The sequence below is a fragment of the Haliotis cracherodii genome, unplaced genomic scaffold, assembly GCF_022045235.1.
Source record: "Haliotis cracherodii isolate W230 unplaced genomic scaffold, xgHalCrac1.p SCAF_17, whole genome shotgun sequence".
Lineage (NCBI taxonomy): Eukaryota > Metazoa > Mollusca > Gastropoda > Lepetellida > Haliotidae > Haliotis > Haliotis cracherodii.
The window spans coordinates 22067370-22086817 of NW_027266272.1; the positions used below are offsets into that span (position 1 = coordinate 22067370).

At 43.9% G+C, this 19448-nt stretch overlaps 1 protein-coding gene across 1 annotated transcript in view; it reads left to right on the forward strand.

Annotated features, from left to right (window-relative positions):
- The first annotated feature begins 413 nt into the window (after positions 1 to 413).
- LOC139464962 (inhibin beta A chain-like) overlaps positions 414 to 19448 on the forward strand; it is a 100083-nt gene continuing 81048 nt past the window's right edge. Inside the window, exon 1 of the mRNA XM_071246594.1 lies at positions 414 to 491. The gene's annotated coding sequence lies outside the window, so the exon portion shown is untranslated. The remainder of the gene's footprint in view (positions 492 to 19448) is intronic.

A 19448-nucleotide genomic window follows, 5' to 3' on the forward strand; every position in this document is an offset into this window, starting at 1 on the left:
AATGGCAGCCACAATTACAGATCATATTTTGTGTTCATGGGAACAATTCAAATGATTTGCAATTTCAAAAGATGTCAAAAGCCTTTCTCAGTAATTGCAGACATAAAATATGAAGTTTTTTGCCACGAAATAGCACGTTGGACATGAAGCCTAAAAGAGATCTCTTGTTGCCTGAAGTTCACCTCTCCAATACGTCATGTGTAAAGAAACTAATTGAATCAGTGTTCAAGACAAGCCGTTTCAACCACTGGGCAAATCAACGATATGATTATTTCATTAGTGCACGTCAGCCGAAATGCTGATTGAGACAAGGGTTTTGATTGGCTGTCTGAAGCAAAAAGGAGACGTGGGAGGTGATATATAACGTGTTATGTGATTGGTTGCACTCTGCGTAAAGGTTACTGGGCCATCATTCACAATCTCGCTTGACGCAATTTTCCCTGATGCTAAACAAATACAAGGGAATAACGGCACTGGCCATTCATTATAAGGTAACGTCACAATTGCCACTATTCTCATTGACAAACACTCGGTAATGGCAAATCTATGTCATCTAAATATCAAGATATAATTCATTGTTGCTGGGTAGCTGTGTACATCCATAAACCGATGGCTCTACAACACCCCACTATCAATCAGAGTTCAAAATGTGCGTAGGCTGCTCAAATGCTCCGTGGCATGTGTGAGGAATATGAAAATGTACCAAAAGTACAAACGTTACAATGTTTTCAAGTGAACGCTGGACAAAAGTGTTTTGCCACCAGAGCAGTGGTTTGTCTGAAGCATTAAACATCGAAATCACCCCGGGCTTTCCAGAAATTACACAGAAGGACAGGCATAGACCACGATTTGACATTTCACCATTATACAGTAGAAAAAAAACTTTAAAAGGGTGGCCCTATGGTATATAGGGCCGCTGAGTTGCGTCTGTTAGGATCAGTTGATCCTGGGTTCGAGTCCCAGGTTTGCCGTGAGTATGATCCTGGTCGGTGTTCGTTGGTTTCACCAAAGTGGTTGAAGACCTGTGTGTTTGCTAACACGAAACAGACACGTGGTAATATAACTGAAATACTGTTGACAGTGGCGTTAAAACTCACTCACTCACTCACTCACTCACTCACTCACTCACTGTTCATATGTCAGTATTTTCATGACGTCCTGCTTGGTGAGGTGAAATGGGTTAACTTTTTACTTCACGAATAGCCACGTGTGGACACGTACGTGTGTGGCTGCTTGTACTAGTCCACATATATGGCAGTTTTATAGTGCTAGACCACTGATATACCATGCCCCAGTTTAACATGGATACCAAACTCAAACACAGTATACTGACTCCGAGCCGACCAGTCCTTGTTTCATCCCCTCAATGCCGAGCATCAGGCAGGGTCACAACAAGTACCATATTACAACGTATTTTTGCATGCGCTCGTTGCGAACTGCTTGTGTTTGAACATGACAGCTTTTGTGGCGGGTCAGTTAAGTTCTGGGGATAAAAGGATCCAACAGAGGTGTGCACTGTACATCTTAGCACTTTGCCTGCACTTTGCCTGTGGGCACTTTTATGTGAAGTTTACACGATAGAAGGCTTTTCCATTGGAAGAGAGGTCGGTAACAAGAATTTGACACAATTTGACGTTCATACCTTTTTCTCGAGACTGTATTCTTGAAATGACGTTAACACAGACGGACTACTTACACATAGTCATTCCCGGGGGAACACCTGGGAATTCCCAATCACGAATACATACAGAAGCGTTGTTTGTGATCATTTAGACCCTTTAATCTTGAACTCAGCGTTTTAGTACGCTAGTAAGTTTTAGAGTTTTACTGCACGATCGTTCACGAATATCCTCGCTACGACCCATCCTAGTTAACAAAACGAAGAAATGCACTTCCAAACTATTCGGTATTCGGTGTCTAGTGAGTGAGTGAGTGAGTATGGTTTTACGCCGCTTTTAGCAATATTACAGCAATATCACGGCGGGGGACACGAAAAATTGGCTTCACACATTGTACCCATGACGGGAATCGAACCCAGGTCTTCTGCGTGACGAGCGAACGCTTTAACCACTAGGCTACCCGATCGCCTGACGATTATAGTCTAATCAATCTGTGAATTTACCTTAGTGTCTATTTAACACATCTTTATTATCACCTTTCAATGCTGAGCCTTTTGATTAACACATGTAACCGTCACAGACTCATTACCGCAAATCTCTCTGTCACTTTTATCGTGTCGGCCATTTTGACGTCTTGTACTTGATGTAAATGTATTACGACGCGCGGTCGTTGTGACTTACTTACTGTAAAGTAGATCTCAACAAACCTTTCTCATTCAGCGATGATATTATTTGAATACATTTGTTATGAACAAACTACAATGGATGTGCCTTTGGAACAAGTTGAGCATACATTCGCTCACGTCACCTCTCTTTTTGAGGAACTATTTTATTCCGCGATACAGCTGATTGTTTTATGGTCGCGAGCGTAAACACGGAGTCACGCGTGGAGTGAGTGAGTGAGTTTGGTTTTGCGTCGCTTTTAGCGATATTCCAGCAATATCACGGCGGGGGACACCAGAAATGGGCTTCACACATTGTACCCATGTCGGGAATCGAACCCAGGTCTTCTGCATGACGAGCGAACGCTTTACTCACTAGGCTACCCGACCGCCCCTCACATGTAGAGATCTAGATACATAGTAATATTGTGTACAGGTCTAGGCGTGCGTCCTTCGAGGTAAAAAATAGTGATATAAAAATTTGTAAGCATCAACTTTCACTTTGTGCGAGTTCATTTGAGTATGAACCTTCGGAGCCTGCGACGACGTTCATACAATGTTTGGCACTCACTCTATGAAGGTTCATACTCCAATGAATTCACACAAAGTGAAAGTCAATTCTTAATTGTCCGGTCAAGGCTGTGTTGTGTCATGTGACACTCACGACATGCACTTGATGCACTATGGCCTTTGCAGGTGCAGGTCCAGGTGCTATCTGACCGAGACGATCTAAGTATTCTGAACTCTCATGATTTTTGTTAGGACATGTCTCAAATGCCCTTTTTTATTATCACCATGCATGGTAGAAGGTCAGCGTGGATATGAAAAATAAATTTATTATAATGACGCGTCCTGTAGAACCATTAATTGATCACGTGCAATGACGTCACTGCAGATAATGATGTCACAGATGAATTAGTATTATTCACTACTTAAACCACACTGTAAACTATGTGTCAAGAATGTAAACACACACAGGACATGTTTAGGAATGCTTTTCAATCCTAATGCACCTTGGATTGTTCTATCTAAACAGGGGGCACGGGTGGCCCTGTCGTCTAATGCGCCGCGATTCGCTGTGCAGAGTTGCGTCCCTTGGGCACGCCAGAAACCTATGATTGTGGGTTCGAATCCCGGTTCTCCGCGATTATGTTTCTAGGTTTGTCAGCACCATACCTGTGCTCGTGGGTTTCACCGAAGTAGTAAACGTCTGAGACCTGCACCACTTCGTGCTTTCCTCCCACATTAAGCTGACACGCCGTGATATAACTGGAATACTGTTAAAAGCGGCGTTAAACCCAACTCACTCACTGTCTAAACACGTTTAGGCTCTAAACACTTAAAATAAACATTACCTAAACACAACATACCCATAATCAAAATGTTTAGAGCTTAAACATTTTGAACATGTTTAGAATTTGAACGCCTTTAAACTTGTTTAATAAAGTACATATATCAGGCCATAAGTCAAATATGGATGAGATGTTTGTCATTGATATACATTGAAATTAGATGTGCAAATCAGATTGACAGACGATTTCATAACACATTTACCACCAGGACGTACAGGGAACTTGGTGGTAGCGTGACGGAGTAGAAAGAGGGTGCAGGTTCGAATCCCATCGATGTTTAAAATTCTTTATGTTCATCAATGTGTTGTTCTTGCATGCCTTAGTATGTCTAAATAACTATGAAGATCCGGGGTAGAATAGGTCTTCAGCAACCCATGCTTGCCGTAAAATGCGAATATGCTTGTGGTAAGAGGCGAGTAACGGGATCGGGTGGTCAGACTCGCTGACTTGGTCGATGCATGTCATCGATCCCAATTGCGAGTACCGATGCTCATGTTGTCAATCACTGGATTGTCTGGTCCAGACTCGATTACTTACAGATCGCCGTCATATAGCTGGAATATTGCTGAGTGCGGCGTTAAACAACAAACAGTATTGTCTAGAGTAAGTTGACAATGACACTAAATCGGATTACTACTCGACTTATTTTTGTTACGATAATCCACATAATACTAACTGATCAGTGAAGTTAGTAAACCAGACAAACTACTTGTGTCAGCGTGGAGACCAGCATTTTCCCGAGGCAAGAGAATTAACTGTCTATAAAAGTCCAGTTTCCGCCCTTGCCGAACTAGGCTGGTATTATGGAGTTACATTTTGGCTGAACGAGTCTATGCATAGTCCAATCAAAATCGCGCAACGAAATCGAAATCCGGTTTGTAAACTGTCAAGCAGATTTCGGTCGATTGCAGGGTTTGCAAAGGATGGGCACCGCTAACTCGTTGTCAACAGATATTTTCTGAATCTTTTCATGTTTTTAATCAAGGTGCTCAAGTGATTTGATGCATTTCGCGATGTAAGGCTCATTTTATCACAATATAGATCTTGATTATCGATCAGATCGTCTTGACTGGGCGCCGCCGTTTTGTTTGAAGCAAATGCAAGTGATACGAGGGGTGAATCTGATTGGTCCATAGGAGAGGCATAGAAGGGACACAACTCGTAATAGCCACTGGTGGCGCAACGATCGAGCCCATGAATTCCAGCCTAGGTCGGCAAGGGTGGAAACTGGACCTTTAAAGTCAGTTAACGCCCTTGCCTCGGGAAGATGGACACCAGTATCGTGATAACCCGACAGTTATACCTCACGTGCGTACAGCAGGTACTAATAGACCATTATCCCCATCTTTCATGGCAGGGTGGTCTTGGGATTTGTTCCTGGTTTGCTACCACGCTGAACAGGATTAACGGTAATCCTGTTTGTACAAGCAGAGGGGACATCTCATAGATCAAGGTAGCAGCCAAGGCCCCCAGTAGTCGGCTCGGAGTCAGTATACTGTGTCTGAGTGGGGTATTTATGTTAAACTGCGGCATGGTATCTCAGTGGGCTAGCACTATAAATCGGCGTCAGTCCGGACTAGTACAAGCAGCCATACACACGCACGCATGCACGTACGCACGCACGTCGCCCTATAAGTGCAATTATCTTGAACACGACGTTAAACACCATCTCACCTCACTGAATTGGTACACGTCTTACACCTGTCCCGTTATTGCCGTTCCACATTCATGATGTTATTCTGCCGCGGTAAAAGTGAATGAGTGAGTGAGTTGGGTTTAACGCCGCTTTTAATAGTATTCCAGTTATATCGCGGCATGTCAACTTAATGTGGGAGGAAAGCCCGAAGTGATGCATGTCTCAGACATTTACCACTTCGGTGAAAAAGTGGTGAAGGCGGCGTAAAACCAAACTCACTTTCGTACGTGACCGAACAGTCCTGTTCACAGTAACATACTGTCTGGAACGAGTGAGTGAGTGAGTTCAACGCCGCTTTTAACAGTATTCCAGTTATATCGCGGCGTGTTAGCTTAATGTGGGAGAAAAGACCCGAAGTGATGCAGGTCTCAGACGTTTACCACTTCGGTGAAACCCACGAGCACAGGTATGGTGCTGACAAACCTAGAAACATAATCGGGGCGAACCGAGATTCGAACCCACAATCATAGGTTTCTGGCGTGCCCAAGGGACACAACTCCCCAAAACGAATCGCGGCCCTATGGCGACTTGGCCGACCATGCCACCCATGATTAAAGTAAAATATTTGACAATAAGCATAAAGGTCGTATTCCCCTCATCCATCAGGCTATGTTCTGACAGTTATTAAGGCATTGGTGTATTACGTAACACTCAACTTTCAAATTCAAACGAAAAGCTACAAGAAAATTAAAACCGCCCATTCCGTGTGTACATTGCACTGAATGTGAATTACACACCATGGAAACCACACTTGCTACTCCTTCAGAAAGGCAAGTGGGGGCACGGGTGGCCAAGTCGTCTAAGGCGCCGCGAGTTGCGTCCCTTGGACACGCCAGAAACCTATGATTATGGGTTCGAATCCCGATTCGCCCCGGTTAGGTTTCCAGATAAGTCAGCACCATACCCCTGCTCGTGGGTTTCATGAAACTGGTAAACGCCTAAGACCTACATCACTTCGGGCTTTCCTCCAACATTAAGCTGTTACGCCGCGATAGCATGGGATTAATGTTAAAAGCGGCGTTAAACCCAACTCACTCACTCACTCACTCACTCACTCACTCACTCACTCACTCAGAAGTACCCAGTACTCAGTACCCAGTACTCTCAAGTACCCAGGCCTACTTTCATATTCCGTCCATGCTTCTTAGGGTGACGCAATTACCCGCGACTGACAAGGTTGGACAACATACATAGAGAGACAAAACAGCACGCCAGGGTAATGACATTATGGCTAAAATATCCTGAAAATTGTACAACCAGCAGCTTGTACTTCTCCCACACAGGAAACATCTCCTTATAGAATGCAAGCAAATGAATAGTCCTGACTGCAATCTATCACCCAGCACGAGGAGGGAGGTAATGAGCCTTGATTAATATTCCTATTCTTAGGGCAGAGCACCGAATGCTATATAAATAATTCAATGACGCTGTGAATGGATACGGTATTTGACTAGAATGCAGCTAAAAGAACGTCATGCTTTAATATCATTCACGGACGGGCGTATCCAACATCTCCCCCACCCCCATCCCCAGCTCGATAATTGCAAATGTCATCTTGCTGGTGTCCTACCGTCCTTCAACAGTCGATGCCATGACCCGGACTTTCAGAGATCGTGTAAACAAGCTAGTTCTCCGAGAGGGGATCCAGTGCTTTGTGACGTCACTAGTTTCCTAATTGTGTTGACCCGGTGGTAAATTATGGCTTTATTGTATGGCTGATTAAGGTATGTCCAGGATCTCGTTTAGGCCCTGGTCACCTTATGGCATTCCTGTTGTGCTTTATCAGGGACAAGGTTAATCCTACTAAGCCATGGACATATCGGAGCAACGTCATGTACAGAAGAACCTGGTACCCGTGACCGAGTCATCGTAAGCGACGGAATTCACTGTGTAGAGTTGCCTCCCTTTGGCGTGCCAGAAACCGGTGATGGTAGGGTCAAATCCCTACCAAATCAAATCAAATCTGATATTAATTCCAGTTTCGTCAGCTGTATACCAGAGCTCGTGACTTTCACGAAGTATGAACCTGCATCACTTCCATCTTGGACCTGCATCACTTCGGACTTTCCTCCCACATCAAGTCGCCATATAACTATTATAGTGTTCAAAGCGTCGTTATACCCAACTCACTCACTCACTCACTCACTCACTCTCTCACTCACTCTGCAGTGGCACATAAATGGATCTTCCCCTTTGGAAATGCCTTCATTCAAACTTGTGATGTTATCCCGTGGTGACAATTTGTATAAGGGTACATTTGTGGTGAGTGAAATTGTCGAGTTTATTGACACCGCAGTTGCATTTTCAGCATTATGACGGCGTGTCCCTCAATGTAAGAATACCATGCACATTTTTGACCATTTTGGTGAAACCCACGAGCATGGGTGCCGACAAGGATGATAATAAAGGAGAACATGCGTACAGCGGATCCTGGTACTACCATGGGGCGCAACTACTAAGGAGCGGTGGCACCTTAGACCAGTTGGAAACCTAAATGCTCCCTTTCTTTCTGGAGTGATAACACAACGGGGCAATTGTTTGTCCTGACCAATGCGTTCGAATCCTTCATGTGACCCGATTATTATCCTTGGTCTTGAGTTATCTCCCTTTACACGTGCACGTCTCTCTCTCTCTCTCTCGCCCCGTGAAGATCCGGGGTAGAATAGGTCTTCAGCAGCCCATGCTTGCCGTAAAAGGCGACTATGCTCGTCGTAAGAGGCGATTAACGGGATCGGGTGGTCAGGCTCGCTGACTTGGTTGATGCATGTCATCGATCCCAATTGAGTGGATCGATGCTCATGTTGTCAATTACTGGATTGTCTGGTCCAGACTCGATTATTTACAGACCGCCGTCATATAGCTGGATTATCTGGGGTTCGAGACAACAAGCAAAGTGAATTTTTGAAAATCAAACATCATGTTATGAGAAATTATTACCAGATCTGGACGCAACACTAGATGTCAAGGCGTACGTAAATTTCAATGCCCAGACTGCTGGTAGTGAAGGTTAATGGTGTGTGAAGTGGGTTGAAAGTGGATGTTCGGGGAGTGCGGGTGTATGGACGTTCGAGTATTCAGGTGAATTTTATGCTTAATTTGTATACATGGGAGTTCGTGACAACCGGGAAATAGACACATCCATCTCGACAGATCCGAGTATAGATGATGATAAATAGAGAAGGAATTTGCAGGGAGGGAAGGTGAGTTCAATCCAACCGAGAATTCGACATATGCATGTTCGACACAAGAAGGTATGGCTATAATTTAAACAAGTTAAACGCTGTTCTTTTCAACACTTGTCAAATTGGTCTCCAGTTCGGCAACAATGTCATTTTTACATTTTGCCTCGTCCCTCCGTCTGACGATCACCCCAAAACGAAGAAATGATGATCCCTCTCTGTTTATCTAATTGCTCGGGGTGGTCGGGTAGCCCAGTGGTTTAAGCGTTCGCTCGTCACGCCGAAGACCCGGTTCGATTCCCGACATGGGTACAATGTGTGAAGCCCATTTCTGGTGTCCCCCGCCATGATATTGCTGGAATGTTGTTAAAAGCGCCGTAAAACCATTGTCACTCACACTCATCTAATTGCTCGGTGTTTTATGTTTATGTTTTATTTACCACGGTATAGAATGGGCATTTCACAAGGGACGGAATTTTCTGTTTTTGACCCCGCGATTTCAGTAATGAAATGATAACTTGCGATTTTGAAATATGAACTACATCATGAAGCAGACTGGTTAATCATTTCATTTCCAATACTCACGTTCCTCCTATTTAAAGACATTGTTGTATTAGGCGCAAACAATGGTCGAAGTCACCCTAAAACCCTACCCTACCCTACCCTACCCTACCCTACCCTACCCTACCCTACCCTACCCTACCCTACCCTACCTACCCTACCCTACCCTACCCTACCCTACCCTACCCTACCCTACCCTACCCTACCCTACCCTACCCCATGCACAGCTGCTACAGCTACCTGTTGTCCTAATTGGCAGATTGCAAAAGTACGTGTGTACGCGTTCGAAAGAGAATTTGTTTGATTTTAGGTGATATAATTTTTGGGTTGGTTTGTTTTCGGTTAAAAAAGAGATTGGTAGTTGTACATGTTTCTACCAGAGTCTCTCTAATCTCACAATTGTGGCAATTCCCAGGCACGAACCTAAACCCATATCCGACAGAAAAGGTTTTAAGCCTGGCCGGTCGATTTTAAGAACGTGTTCTTGCATTCAATCTAAAGAGAGATTAGGTAAGATCTTTTATATCGATAGGAAGAAGATTTAGAACATTTTTTTTCAACACTGAATGTGTTAGAAATGTGACAGTCGCCTCGAATATGATGAACTCCCTCGTCCACTGTCATCTGTGGAGAAATACAATGCATGGCAGTGTGGTTTGAGTCACCTGCCAACTCAGAAACGCTGATGAAAATGGAAACTCCGATTATACAGTGTCCATTTTTTTCGGATAAACACCCAGGGCCCCTTCACCACCATAGTTTCTTTTAATTCATACACTTCCAAATTAGCCGTCCAATCATATTGCACACACGAGCGAGGGTAACTCTGTGCTAAGTTAGTGATAACTGAAAAAACGTCTTTCCCGGCATAAAGCGTAAAGGAATCAAGGGTATATGTCCTAATAGAATGGGGACGGTCGGGTAGCCTAGTGGTTAAAGTGTTCTCTCGTCACGCCGAAGACATGAGTTCGATTCCCGACTTTAGTACAATGTGTGAAGCCCATTTTTGGTGTCCCCCGCAGTTATATTGCTGGAATATTGTTAAAAGCACTTTGAAATTCATGTTGTTTACGGACCGGATGTTTCGTTTCGCGATTTTGATTGGATTATGCATAGACTCGTTAGTCCAGCCAAACTATAACTCCATTATTACAGCCTAGTACGGCAAGGGTGGAAGTTGGACTTTTACAGTCAGTTAACTACCTTGCCATGGAGAGATGTTTTAGGAACACAGTCTCGTGAAAAGTGTATGGACATCAAATTGTGTCGTTCATACACTTATGAACGTCAGGGGGCACGGGTGGCCCAGTCGTCTAAGGCGCCGCGATTCGCTGTGCAGAGTTGCGTCCCTTGGGCATGCCAGAAACCTGTGATTGTGGGTTCGAATCCCGGTTCGCCCCGATTATGTTTCTAGGTTTGTCAGCACCATACCCGTGTTCGTGGGTATTGTAAACGTCTGAGACCTGCATCACTTCGGGCTTTCCTCCCACATTAAGCTGACACGCCGTGATATAACTGAAATAATGTTAAAAGCGGTGCTAAACTCACTCACTCACTCGTTCCAGACAGTATGTTACTGTGAACAGGACTGTTCGGTCACGTGCGAAAGTGAGTTTGGTTTTACGCCGCGGGCGACATCAGAAATGGGTTTCACACATTATACCCATGCCTAGAATCGAACCCACGTCTTTGGCGTGACGAGCGAACGCTTTAACCACTGGGATGCCCGATTGCTCCCGGTCACGTACAAAGCACTTATATTATTTTTTTTAATGTGAATGAATGAGTGGGTATGGTTTCACGCCGCTTTGAACAATATTCCAATAATATCACGCCAGAGGTGGGGTTCACACATTGTCCCCTGCTGGGAATCGAACCTGGGTCCTCGGCGTGACGAGCGAACGCTTTAACCACAAGGATTCCCCACTGGCCCTTTATTTTCAAAACATGTGGCCGGTGTGAATGTGTGCGGCTGGGCTACCCAAATGCAAATGTGCCATTTCGTCATGTTTAATACCTGGGTCCGAGTCCCAACAAGTGAACAGTATGTAATCCAAAAATGAAAGACCAGTGTAGGCCTTATTGTGGAAAAAATGTTGCTTAAGGAGGCATACAACATGATTTATTCACTCTTGTTTGTTTACCGAAAGACATCAAGTTCATCTTTTCCATGCCATTTATTACGGCTCGGGTCCACGTGCAACGGGTGAATCTGGTGTAAATCGTTCATCTGATGAAATGATATCAAGGTAATCTTCACTCTACCAAGCGAGAAAGAAATAAAAATTGCGTGGCAGCACATCTGACCTCTTATTTTCAGAACGATTGAGAAAATCGACGTTTTCCTGTTTGTCTGTGTGCTTTATTGACATGGGAAGCATACGTTTGCTTCTTGTTAGCATTTCTCGAAATAACTCACACAATTTCCATTTTGATTGTGCCCTAAAGATGTTAATAAAGCATCGCATTTGTGTCTTTTATTACAAACCCACAATCAGGTAATGTAGAGGGATAAAGGTCAGGCACTTTTATATTTCATAACCAATATCGTACATTTCCTTCCTTGAAACTGTCAATCAGGTGGCTCGCTGTGCCACTGGATGAGGAATTAACAAGCTTAAGTGTTGACAAGGCGTAAATGTACATGGAATGTGGACTCAACTTGATCTGTTTTTCAATACAATTTGTCATGTAGGATCAATGCTTGGAGCGGGGGCGTTGTTGATATTCGCCTCTTATCGCAATCGGGTCCCGTTAACACAGCATCAATATGTCACTGAGTTTCATTGATCGATATTTTATGAATGGCGTTGAAGAGCAATTGCTTCGCAAGATTGTTAACTCTCCAAATTTGCCCGGGTACTTCCAATAGTGTTTAACAGATTGAGTAAAGCTTATGTCAGAGATCCCTTTTTCTCGCTATACGAAGGGGCTGCAGTGTTTACTTAAAGGAAACAACTTGCATCGACATCGGAATTTTTCGACTGCAGTTATCTCCCAGTAAAACCACAGTTTACTTCTGAAACGAAAACATGTCGCCTATTTTACAATATGTAAAGCGTCAATGCCAGAGAATAACCAGTCTCGATTGTCCGGCAAAACAGATTTCATTGGGCGAAAACGGAACAATAGTGGCTTACATCAACTGACCCTCAGTCCTGACGACCTTCAGCGACTGGGCCGCCTTTGTGCCTTGCGTGGAGCATGAACTGGGCGTCCATTACGAACTTGACTATTATGAATGAATGAGTGCGTATAGTTTTACGCCGCTTTTAGCAATATTCCAGCAATAACACGGCGGGGGACACCACAAATTGGTTTCACACATTGTACCCATGTCGGGAATCGAACCCGGGTCTTCGGCGTGATGAGCGAACGCTTTAACCACTAGGCTACCCGACCGCCCCTGACTATTCCGACACCAGGTGTTAGCGAAGCTCTAGCGGTAGCACCCTCTACTCACACACATTGCCCCAAAAATATGTGTGTTTTTTGTTGCCTTGTGATTGTTGATGATTTCATAATTAAACCGGTGACGACCCTGTAGATTGAACGGTTGTCACATATCCAATAAAACACTATATAATTGAATATTGCTAAAAGCGGCGTAAAACCATGCTCACTCCCTGTTAAATGCCCATCCCGCACCAAGCCATAACAGTGCAAACACTTGTCCATAAGTTGATTAATTTGATATTCTGTCTTGTGTCATGGATCGAGTGATCCGGAGACAATGATCCATTCCAATGTCACAAACGGAAATTGGTGCATTGGATCAAGTGTTTCTGAGATCCACGGTGTTCCAAACCGCTCGTGAGTGGGTCAAGTGGGTTCGCTAGACTTACATCTGAGCTTACAACCAGAAATCAGAGACATTTGATGGAGTTCTTGCTAAGCACTCTATTGGGAATCAAACCCGAATTTTTTACTCGGTCAACTAAGTCTCTAGCATAGCGCTATCATGATAGCCATCGGTAACACAATATAGTAAACAGACGCTTTGCCTGCTGTGGAATATCTTTGCTGTTGAATATCACTGTGAGTTCCCACAGTTCAACTACACATGCTACACGAGTTATCGTTCCTGTCAGTCTACAATGGTAAAACATGCAATCCCCAAGCTCGGCTTTATACATAATGTATACATAATCCATTCCAGCATATACACTTTAAAAGCATCTCCAATTCATCCTGGTCAATCTATAGGGACTGATACCAGCCATTGAAAACGACGCTTTTCTTTTTTTTCCGACGCTTAATTGTCATTTTGTAAAACAATTCGGTAATGTGAAGGTGTGTTTTGCTTGTATTGGATATTTAGCGGCAAAAGAGATTGTTCAATATTTGATAATGGATACTTTAGGATTAGCTCATTGTACACATGCTGTCGACGCGACAAATGTGAAATAATGCTGTGCAAGAAAATCAATGTGAATCCATTTGTATTGCTTTCTATACAATCACATACGTGCTTGTTGGCATATTGGGCCTACTGTATCCACGTTATGTGTTACTAGTAGCCATGGGTTTTAATGTTTCCTCGTTGGGCGTTACTGATCATGGGTTATCGGCGGGAATAATCCTCCCCCGCTTTGGGATCGAAACTATATGAAGACAAAAGTGGCTTTTAAATAGAATAAATCTCTGTTTGTTAATGTACTGACGCTGGTTTAGGTACCTCTTTGCCATAACAGTTTAACCCTTTTCATCCTGCTAGTAAATTCAAAGCGTCAACTTCTCGATCATCTGCCGGGGGCACGGGTGGCCCAGTCGTCTAAGACGCCGCGATTCGCTGGGCATGCCAGACACCTAATAATTGTGGGTTCGAATCCCGGTTCTCCCCGATTATGTTTCTAGGTTTGTCAGCACCATACCCGTGCTCGTGGGTTTCACGGAAGTAGTTAATGTCTGAGACCTGCATCCCCTCAGGCTTTCCTCCCACAATAAGCCGGTATGCCGTGATATCACTGCAATACTGTTAAAAGCGGCGTTAAACCCAACTCACTCACTCAAATCGTTGTAAATTCTCACAAATGATGATGTACATGGAGCGTTTCTGATCAGGAGTCTTGGAACCAAGCTTGATGAACCCCTTGTCAGGCCCAGTTCATTCCAACGAATGTTCTCAACACTCTCCTGATACCTTCTGAGTTGGTTGTGTGACGTGTGGTGAGTAGTTGGGTAGTGGGGTAGTGGAGTAGTTGGGTAATGGAGAAGTGGAGTTGTGGAGTAGTGGAGTAATGGAGTAGTGAGGTAGTGGAGTAGTTGAGCAGTGGGGTAGTAGAGTAGTGGGGTAGTGGAGTAGTGGAGTAGTGGGGCAGTGGAGTAGTGGGTCAGTGGAGTAGTGGGGTAGTGGAGTAGTGAGTGAGTGAGTTATAATTTTACATCGCATCGGCAATAGTGCAGCCATATCGCAATGAGAGTGGAGTAGTGGGGTAGTGGAGTAGTGGAGTAGCGGGGTAGTGGAGTGGTTGGGTTGTGGAGTAGTGGGGCAGTAGAGTAGTGGGGTAGTGGAGTAGTGGGGTAGTGGAGTAGTGGGGTAGTGGAGTAGTGGGGTATTGGAGTAGCCGGGTAGTGGAGTGATTGGGCTGTGGAGCAGTGGGGTAGTGGAGTAGTTGAGTAGTGGGGTAGTGGAGTAGTGGGTAGTAGAGTATTGGTGTAGTGGAGTATTGGGGTAGTGGAGTAGTGGGGTAGTGGAGTAATGGAGTAGTGAGGTAGTGGAGAAGTGGGCTAGTAGAGTAGTGGTGTAGTGGGGTAGTATCCTCACCAATGGCAGTTGATGGTCCTTAACCTATGCATAAAGATTCACAGTGACAAAACTGTGTCCATAAGACTATATGACAAGAGGGATGACTTTCCACTAGTCAACTTTCCCTATACATCGAGCAAATATTCTAGCAGCTCAGCATTCAAGGACTAATTAAAACTTTCAAAATGTTTTATGTAGACATGCGGAGGACATTTTCATATTTCCCGGTGTTTTTTGTTTGTTTTGTTTTTCAGGCGAACCATTATCTTGGGTTTTTTGCATGTGTTTTTGACGGATGGTACCGTCGGGGCAGGATACGCTCACCTTTTCGCGAACACCTGGTATCATGACTATTTGATAGTGATTCATAAACACATGCTCATGATAAAATCGGAATCGTACAATCGATTCTACTTTAGCAGATATTTCTTATGAATATGGAAAGGGTTTTATCACTTTTATTTCCTGATCTTGGGGTATCTTCGTGACCACCTTTTAACGGTGCCAAGGGAAGGAGGACCATTCCTTAATGCTGACACAATTTCCGCATGGGTGGCTGTAGGATTTAGCCCTATTAGATGGAGATCATTGAGGACAGGTGAAGTGAGGTGAGGTGAAATGGGGTTTAACGTCGCGTCCAAGATTATAACACTTATATAGCGACGTGCATGTACGTGTATGTGTTTGTGTGGCTGCTTGTACTAGTCCGGACTGATGCCATTTTATAGTGCTAGCTCACTGAGATACCATGCCGCAGTTTAACATAAATACCCCACTCAGACACAGTATACTGACTCCGAGACGACCAGTCCTTGTTTTAGCCCCTTAATGCCGAGCGCCAGACAGGGTAACAACAAGTACCATCTTTTAACGTCTTTTGGTATGACGCGGCCTGGGATCGAACCCCGGACCTTCCGCTCTCCGGGCGGACGCTCTACCATTAGACCACGGAGGCGGTCCATTGATGACAGAGTGGAAGACATATCTCTCCAATTCATGTTCAGCTCACTTTCGCGCCTGCAGAAATATGCTGCCTGGTTGTGTGTTTGGTTCAAATGCAGCCTGTAAGTAATAGTGGATAGTAATGTACTTCATAAATGGAAACAGCCATCCAAGTGTGTGCTATACATCCTTCGTAGTTAGGCTCAGAACTTTTCAGTCATCCCTTGTATGTTCAGTTAAGTCATGATGAATGTTTAACGTTTTCCCTGCAATATTCCTGCAATATCACAATGTGAAAAATCCAACCCGGGCCATCATCTGTTTATCGAGCAAACGCTAGAACCACTGTGCTGCCTCCCACGTCATGTCATGTGCCATGTGTCATGTGTCATGTGTTTCTATGTGGAACGTCACTTACAAATCCGACATATGTTGTTGAATTTGGAGATTGTTCTCACAAGTAATACATTTCAAACATGTTCATCAATGCTGAAGCTGCTTTATAGCTAATAAGAACATTCGGTCCAGTCCTTCACAAAGGATACATTCGTGATGTACAAGGTCAGACAAAAACCTTCTGTTTTCTTTGGAAGTCATGATACGTCTTACTGGCCAAAATAATTCCAGGGTAAATTACGCCACTTGGGGAATTGTCGTAAAATCTGAAACTAAAATAGCCCAACGCGCCATGCAGACAATCAAAAATGACAATAATCGGAGGCGTGGGTGTCTAATCATTGATGATATACTCAATATAAAAGCCTTAACGCGCAGTGATTAAGGTGTTTTCTCATTACGTTTTGCGCTTCCTCGTTACCTCGATGATATCGCAATGGGTATACTATTTCAGGAGGCCTATCAACTGTAATCAAATGTTTTTAGAGGCATCTATATGATCCATGGGATAGACGTATGACATAGGGACTTTCTAAAACGACGGGAATCTCCAGAGGAGGACTTATGTGTTATTCAGACTTAATTTCATCGAGATGCTTCCACACACTCGGATATAGACCGGATGTCGAGGAGACGTTACGACGCTTCCAATGTACTCAGTCATGCATATACTACCACCTAACTAGGGATTATTACGTGAATGAGTGATACGAATATAAAATCTTTTTTATTATCCATATTTAATAAAAAACTGTAGTGATGAAGAGGATTTTTGGAAGTTTTGATTTTTGATTGTGTTCATGACGTCAACAGTGATTATCTGTGACATCATTATCTACAGTGACGTCATTACACCTTTTAAATAATGGTTCTACAGAACGCGTCATTATAATACACGGATTTTTCATATCCACGCTAACCTTCTACCATGCATGGTGATAATATACCAGCTGATTTGAGAAATATGTTCTTACAAAACTCAGGAGAGTTCAGAATACTTGGATACTCTCAGTCTTATAGTATCTCGGCTTACTGAGTGAGTGAGTGAGTATGGTTTTACGCCGCTTTTAGCAATATTCCAGCAAAATCACGGCGGGGGACACCAGAAAATGGGCTTCACACAATGTACCCATGTCGGGAATCGAACCCGGGTCTTCGGCGTGACGAGCGAACGCTTTAACCACTAGGCTACCCGACCGCCCCTCGGCATACTGAATGCAGGGACCATACTGCATGAAATGTCGTGCACGTGACTGTCACATGACACAACAAGCCTTTACCGGAGAGTGCCTTATATTAAGTGGTCAAACATAACATAAACGGACGACCAAAAGAAACTTTGCCATTGTGTTGAAACACTCTTTACAAACCACACAAGATGCTTGAAGAAAAATGTATTGAAAAGATCAAAATCTCAAACAAATCAACATTAAAAAAACTAAAAATCATACAGCATCCGTTATTGATATGACAGTTGCCTGAATTGAGTCGGGGATCAAAGACAAATTTCCAACGTTATGGACAAAGGGCACACACTTCTAAATCGCTCAAGTTCAATGACACGTCACATTTATAGCGTGTATGACCGACCCCTGCTACAAGACACACAAAACTCTCCGGTGCAGAAAAAAGTCTGATGACGTCACGTTGGTTACGTCGCCATTCTTCTTGGAGGGTGATTGACTGGAGGATGGGGTCGCTGTCGAATACGACGATCCATGACATCTCAGAGGTTTTCTTTTGGAAACTGTACCATTCGGGCTGTATGGGGTCTGGCGTTGTCGGGCTGATAAAGGACACCACGTGACAGCTGTTGTAGAAATGGTAGGGCAATCGGACGAAGAATGTCATCCATGTAACGCTGAGTTGTCAAATGTCCGTTAACGATGACCAGTGGTGTTCTTTCCTGCCCACAAATGCCTCCCCACGACATAACACCCCCTCCACCATACGGCACGACCTTCTGAACACAATATGCAGTGGTACGCTCTCCCCTTCAGCGGTTAACAAGAGGACGACCCTCTGTCAGTAATGTCGCTGTCCGGGCCCATCTAATATACGCCCTAATTCCTTCTGTCCTCAGTCGCCTGGCCACTGTCTGACGACTTACCATATGCATTTAGGCATTGGTCGCTGTTGGCGTCCCTGTCGCAAGTACAGGTCTTCATTGAGCGTAGTACCATTGGATCTGCCTGTTCGTAGCCTGTCTGGTATTTGTCCGGTCTGTAACGTTGCATCAGGTTAGTTACAGCAACTAATAGAGACCAAAAGATCAAGCAATGTGGGCATTGGTGCCTCCCATCTGTATCATACCCAGGGCCCGCTCGCGACGTCGAGTGTGAGTCGTGGCATTTCTGCGGTGGTTGTTTATGAGCGTGAGTGTCTGACATGCCGTCCGTATCATTAAATACCGTGCGGCTGCCCGGCTGCAGGTGTTTTGTATATTTCACATTTGCTACAAAAAAGCGTGCCGTGTTCGTATATCACTTTCTGCATATATCATCGTTGTGTTTGGACGATGTGGTGTGCATTGATTTAGTTTAAACTTGTGTTTTAAACAAAATTGCAATTTCATTTTTAAAGTGGTAACGTTTCTTTGGGCCGCCAGTTTATGTCATATGGAATGACATGGCAAAATTCAGTCATGAACATAGTTGTGCAAACTATTTTTCCGTTCGCTTTTGTCTTCAAGTCGTAGCGTCTTTAAAGTCTTCACAAAAGGCCGCCAAGTTATACGAACTATGCAATATTACTACTTTAATGCTAGCCGATGCACCGGAATAAGCCGAGTGGACGCGAGTGGGTTCTGTATTTATACCATCAATTTACTTTCCATCTACGAGTCACATGATATAGACTTGTATTACCTATAATTGGTTATGATTGTTATCATGTAAGCTTTTTTGCATGCGTTTTTATATATTTTGTTAATATGGTTATTTTCTTGTTAAATAATATAATTATATACGTATTTTGTTTACACACTCTCCGTTATTACTCAAATACTCAGAGACCCGTGAAGATCCGGGGTTTCAACAACCCATACTTGCCGTTAAGGGCAACTATGCTTGTTGTAAGAGGCGACTAACGGGATCGGGTGGTCAGGCTCGCTGACGTGGTTGATGCATGTCATCGATCCCAATTGCGTGGATCGATGCTCATGATATCAAACACTTGATTGTCTGGTCCAGACTCGATAATGTACAGATTTGGGGCCGCAACATGTATTGTGTAAGTACGTTTGGTGTTTTAGCACGATGCAGAATAAATAATAATATTAAACTGAACCCAA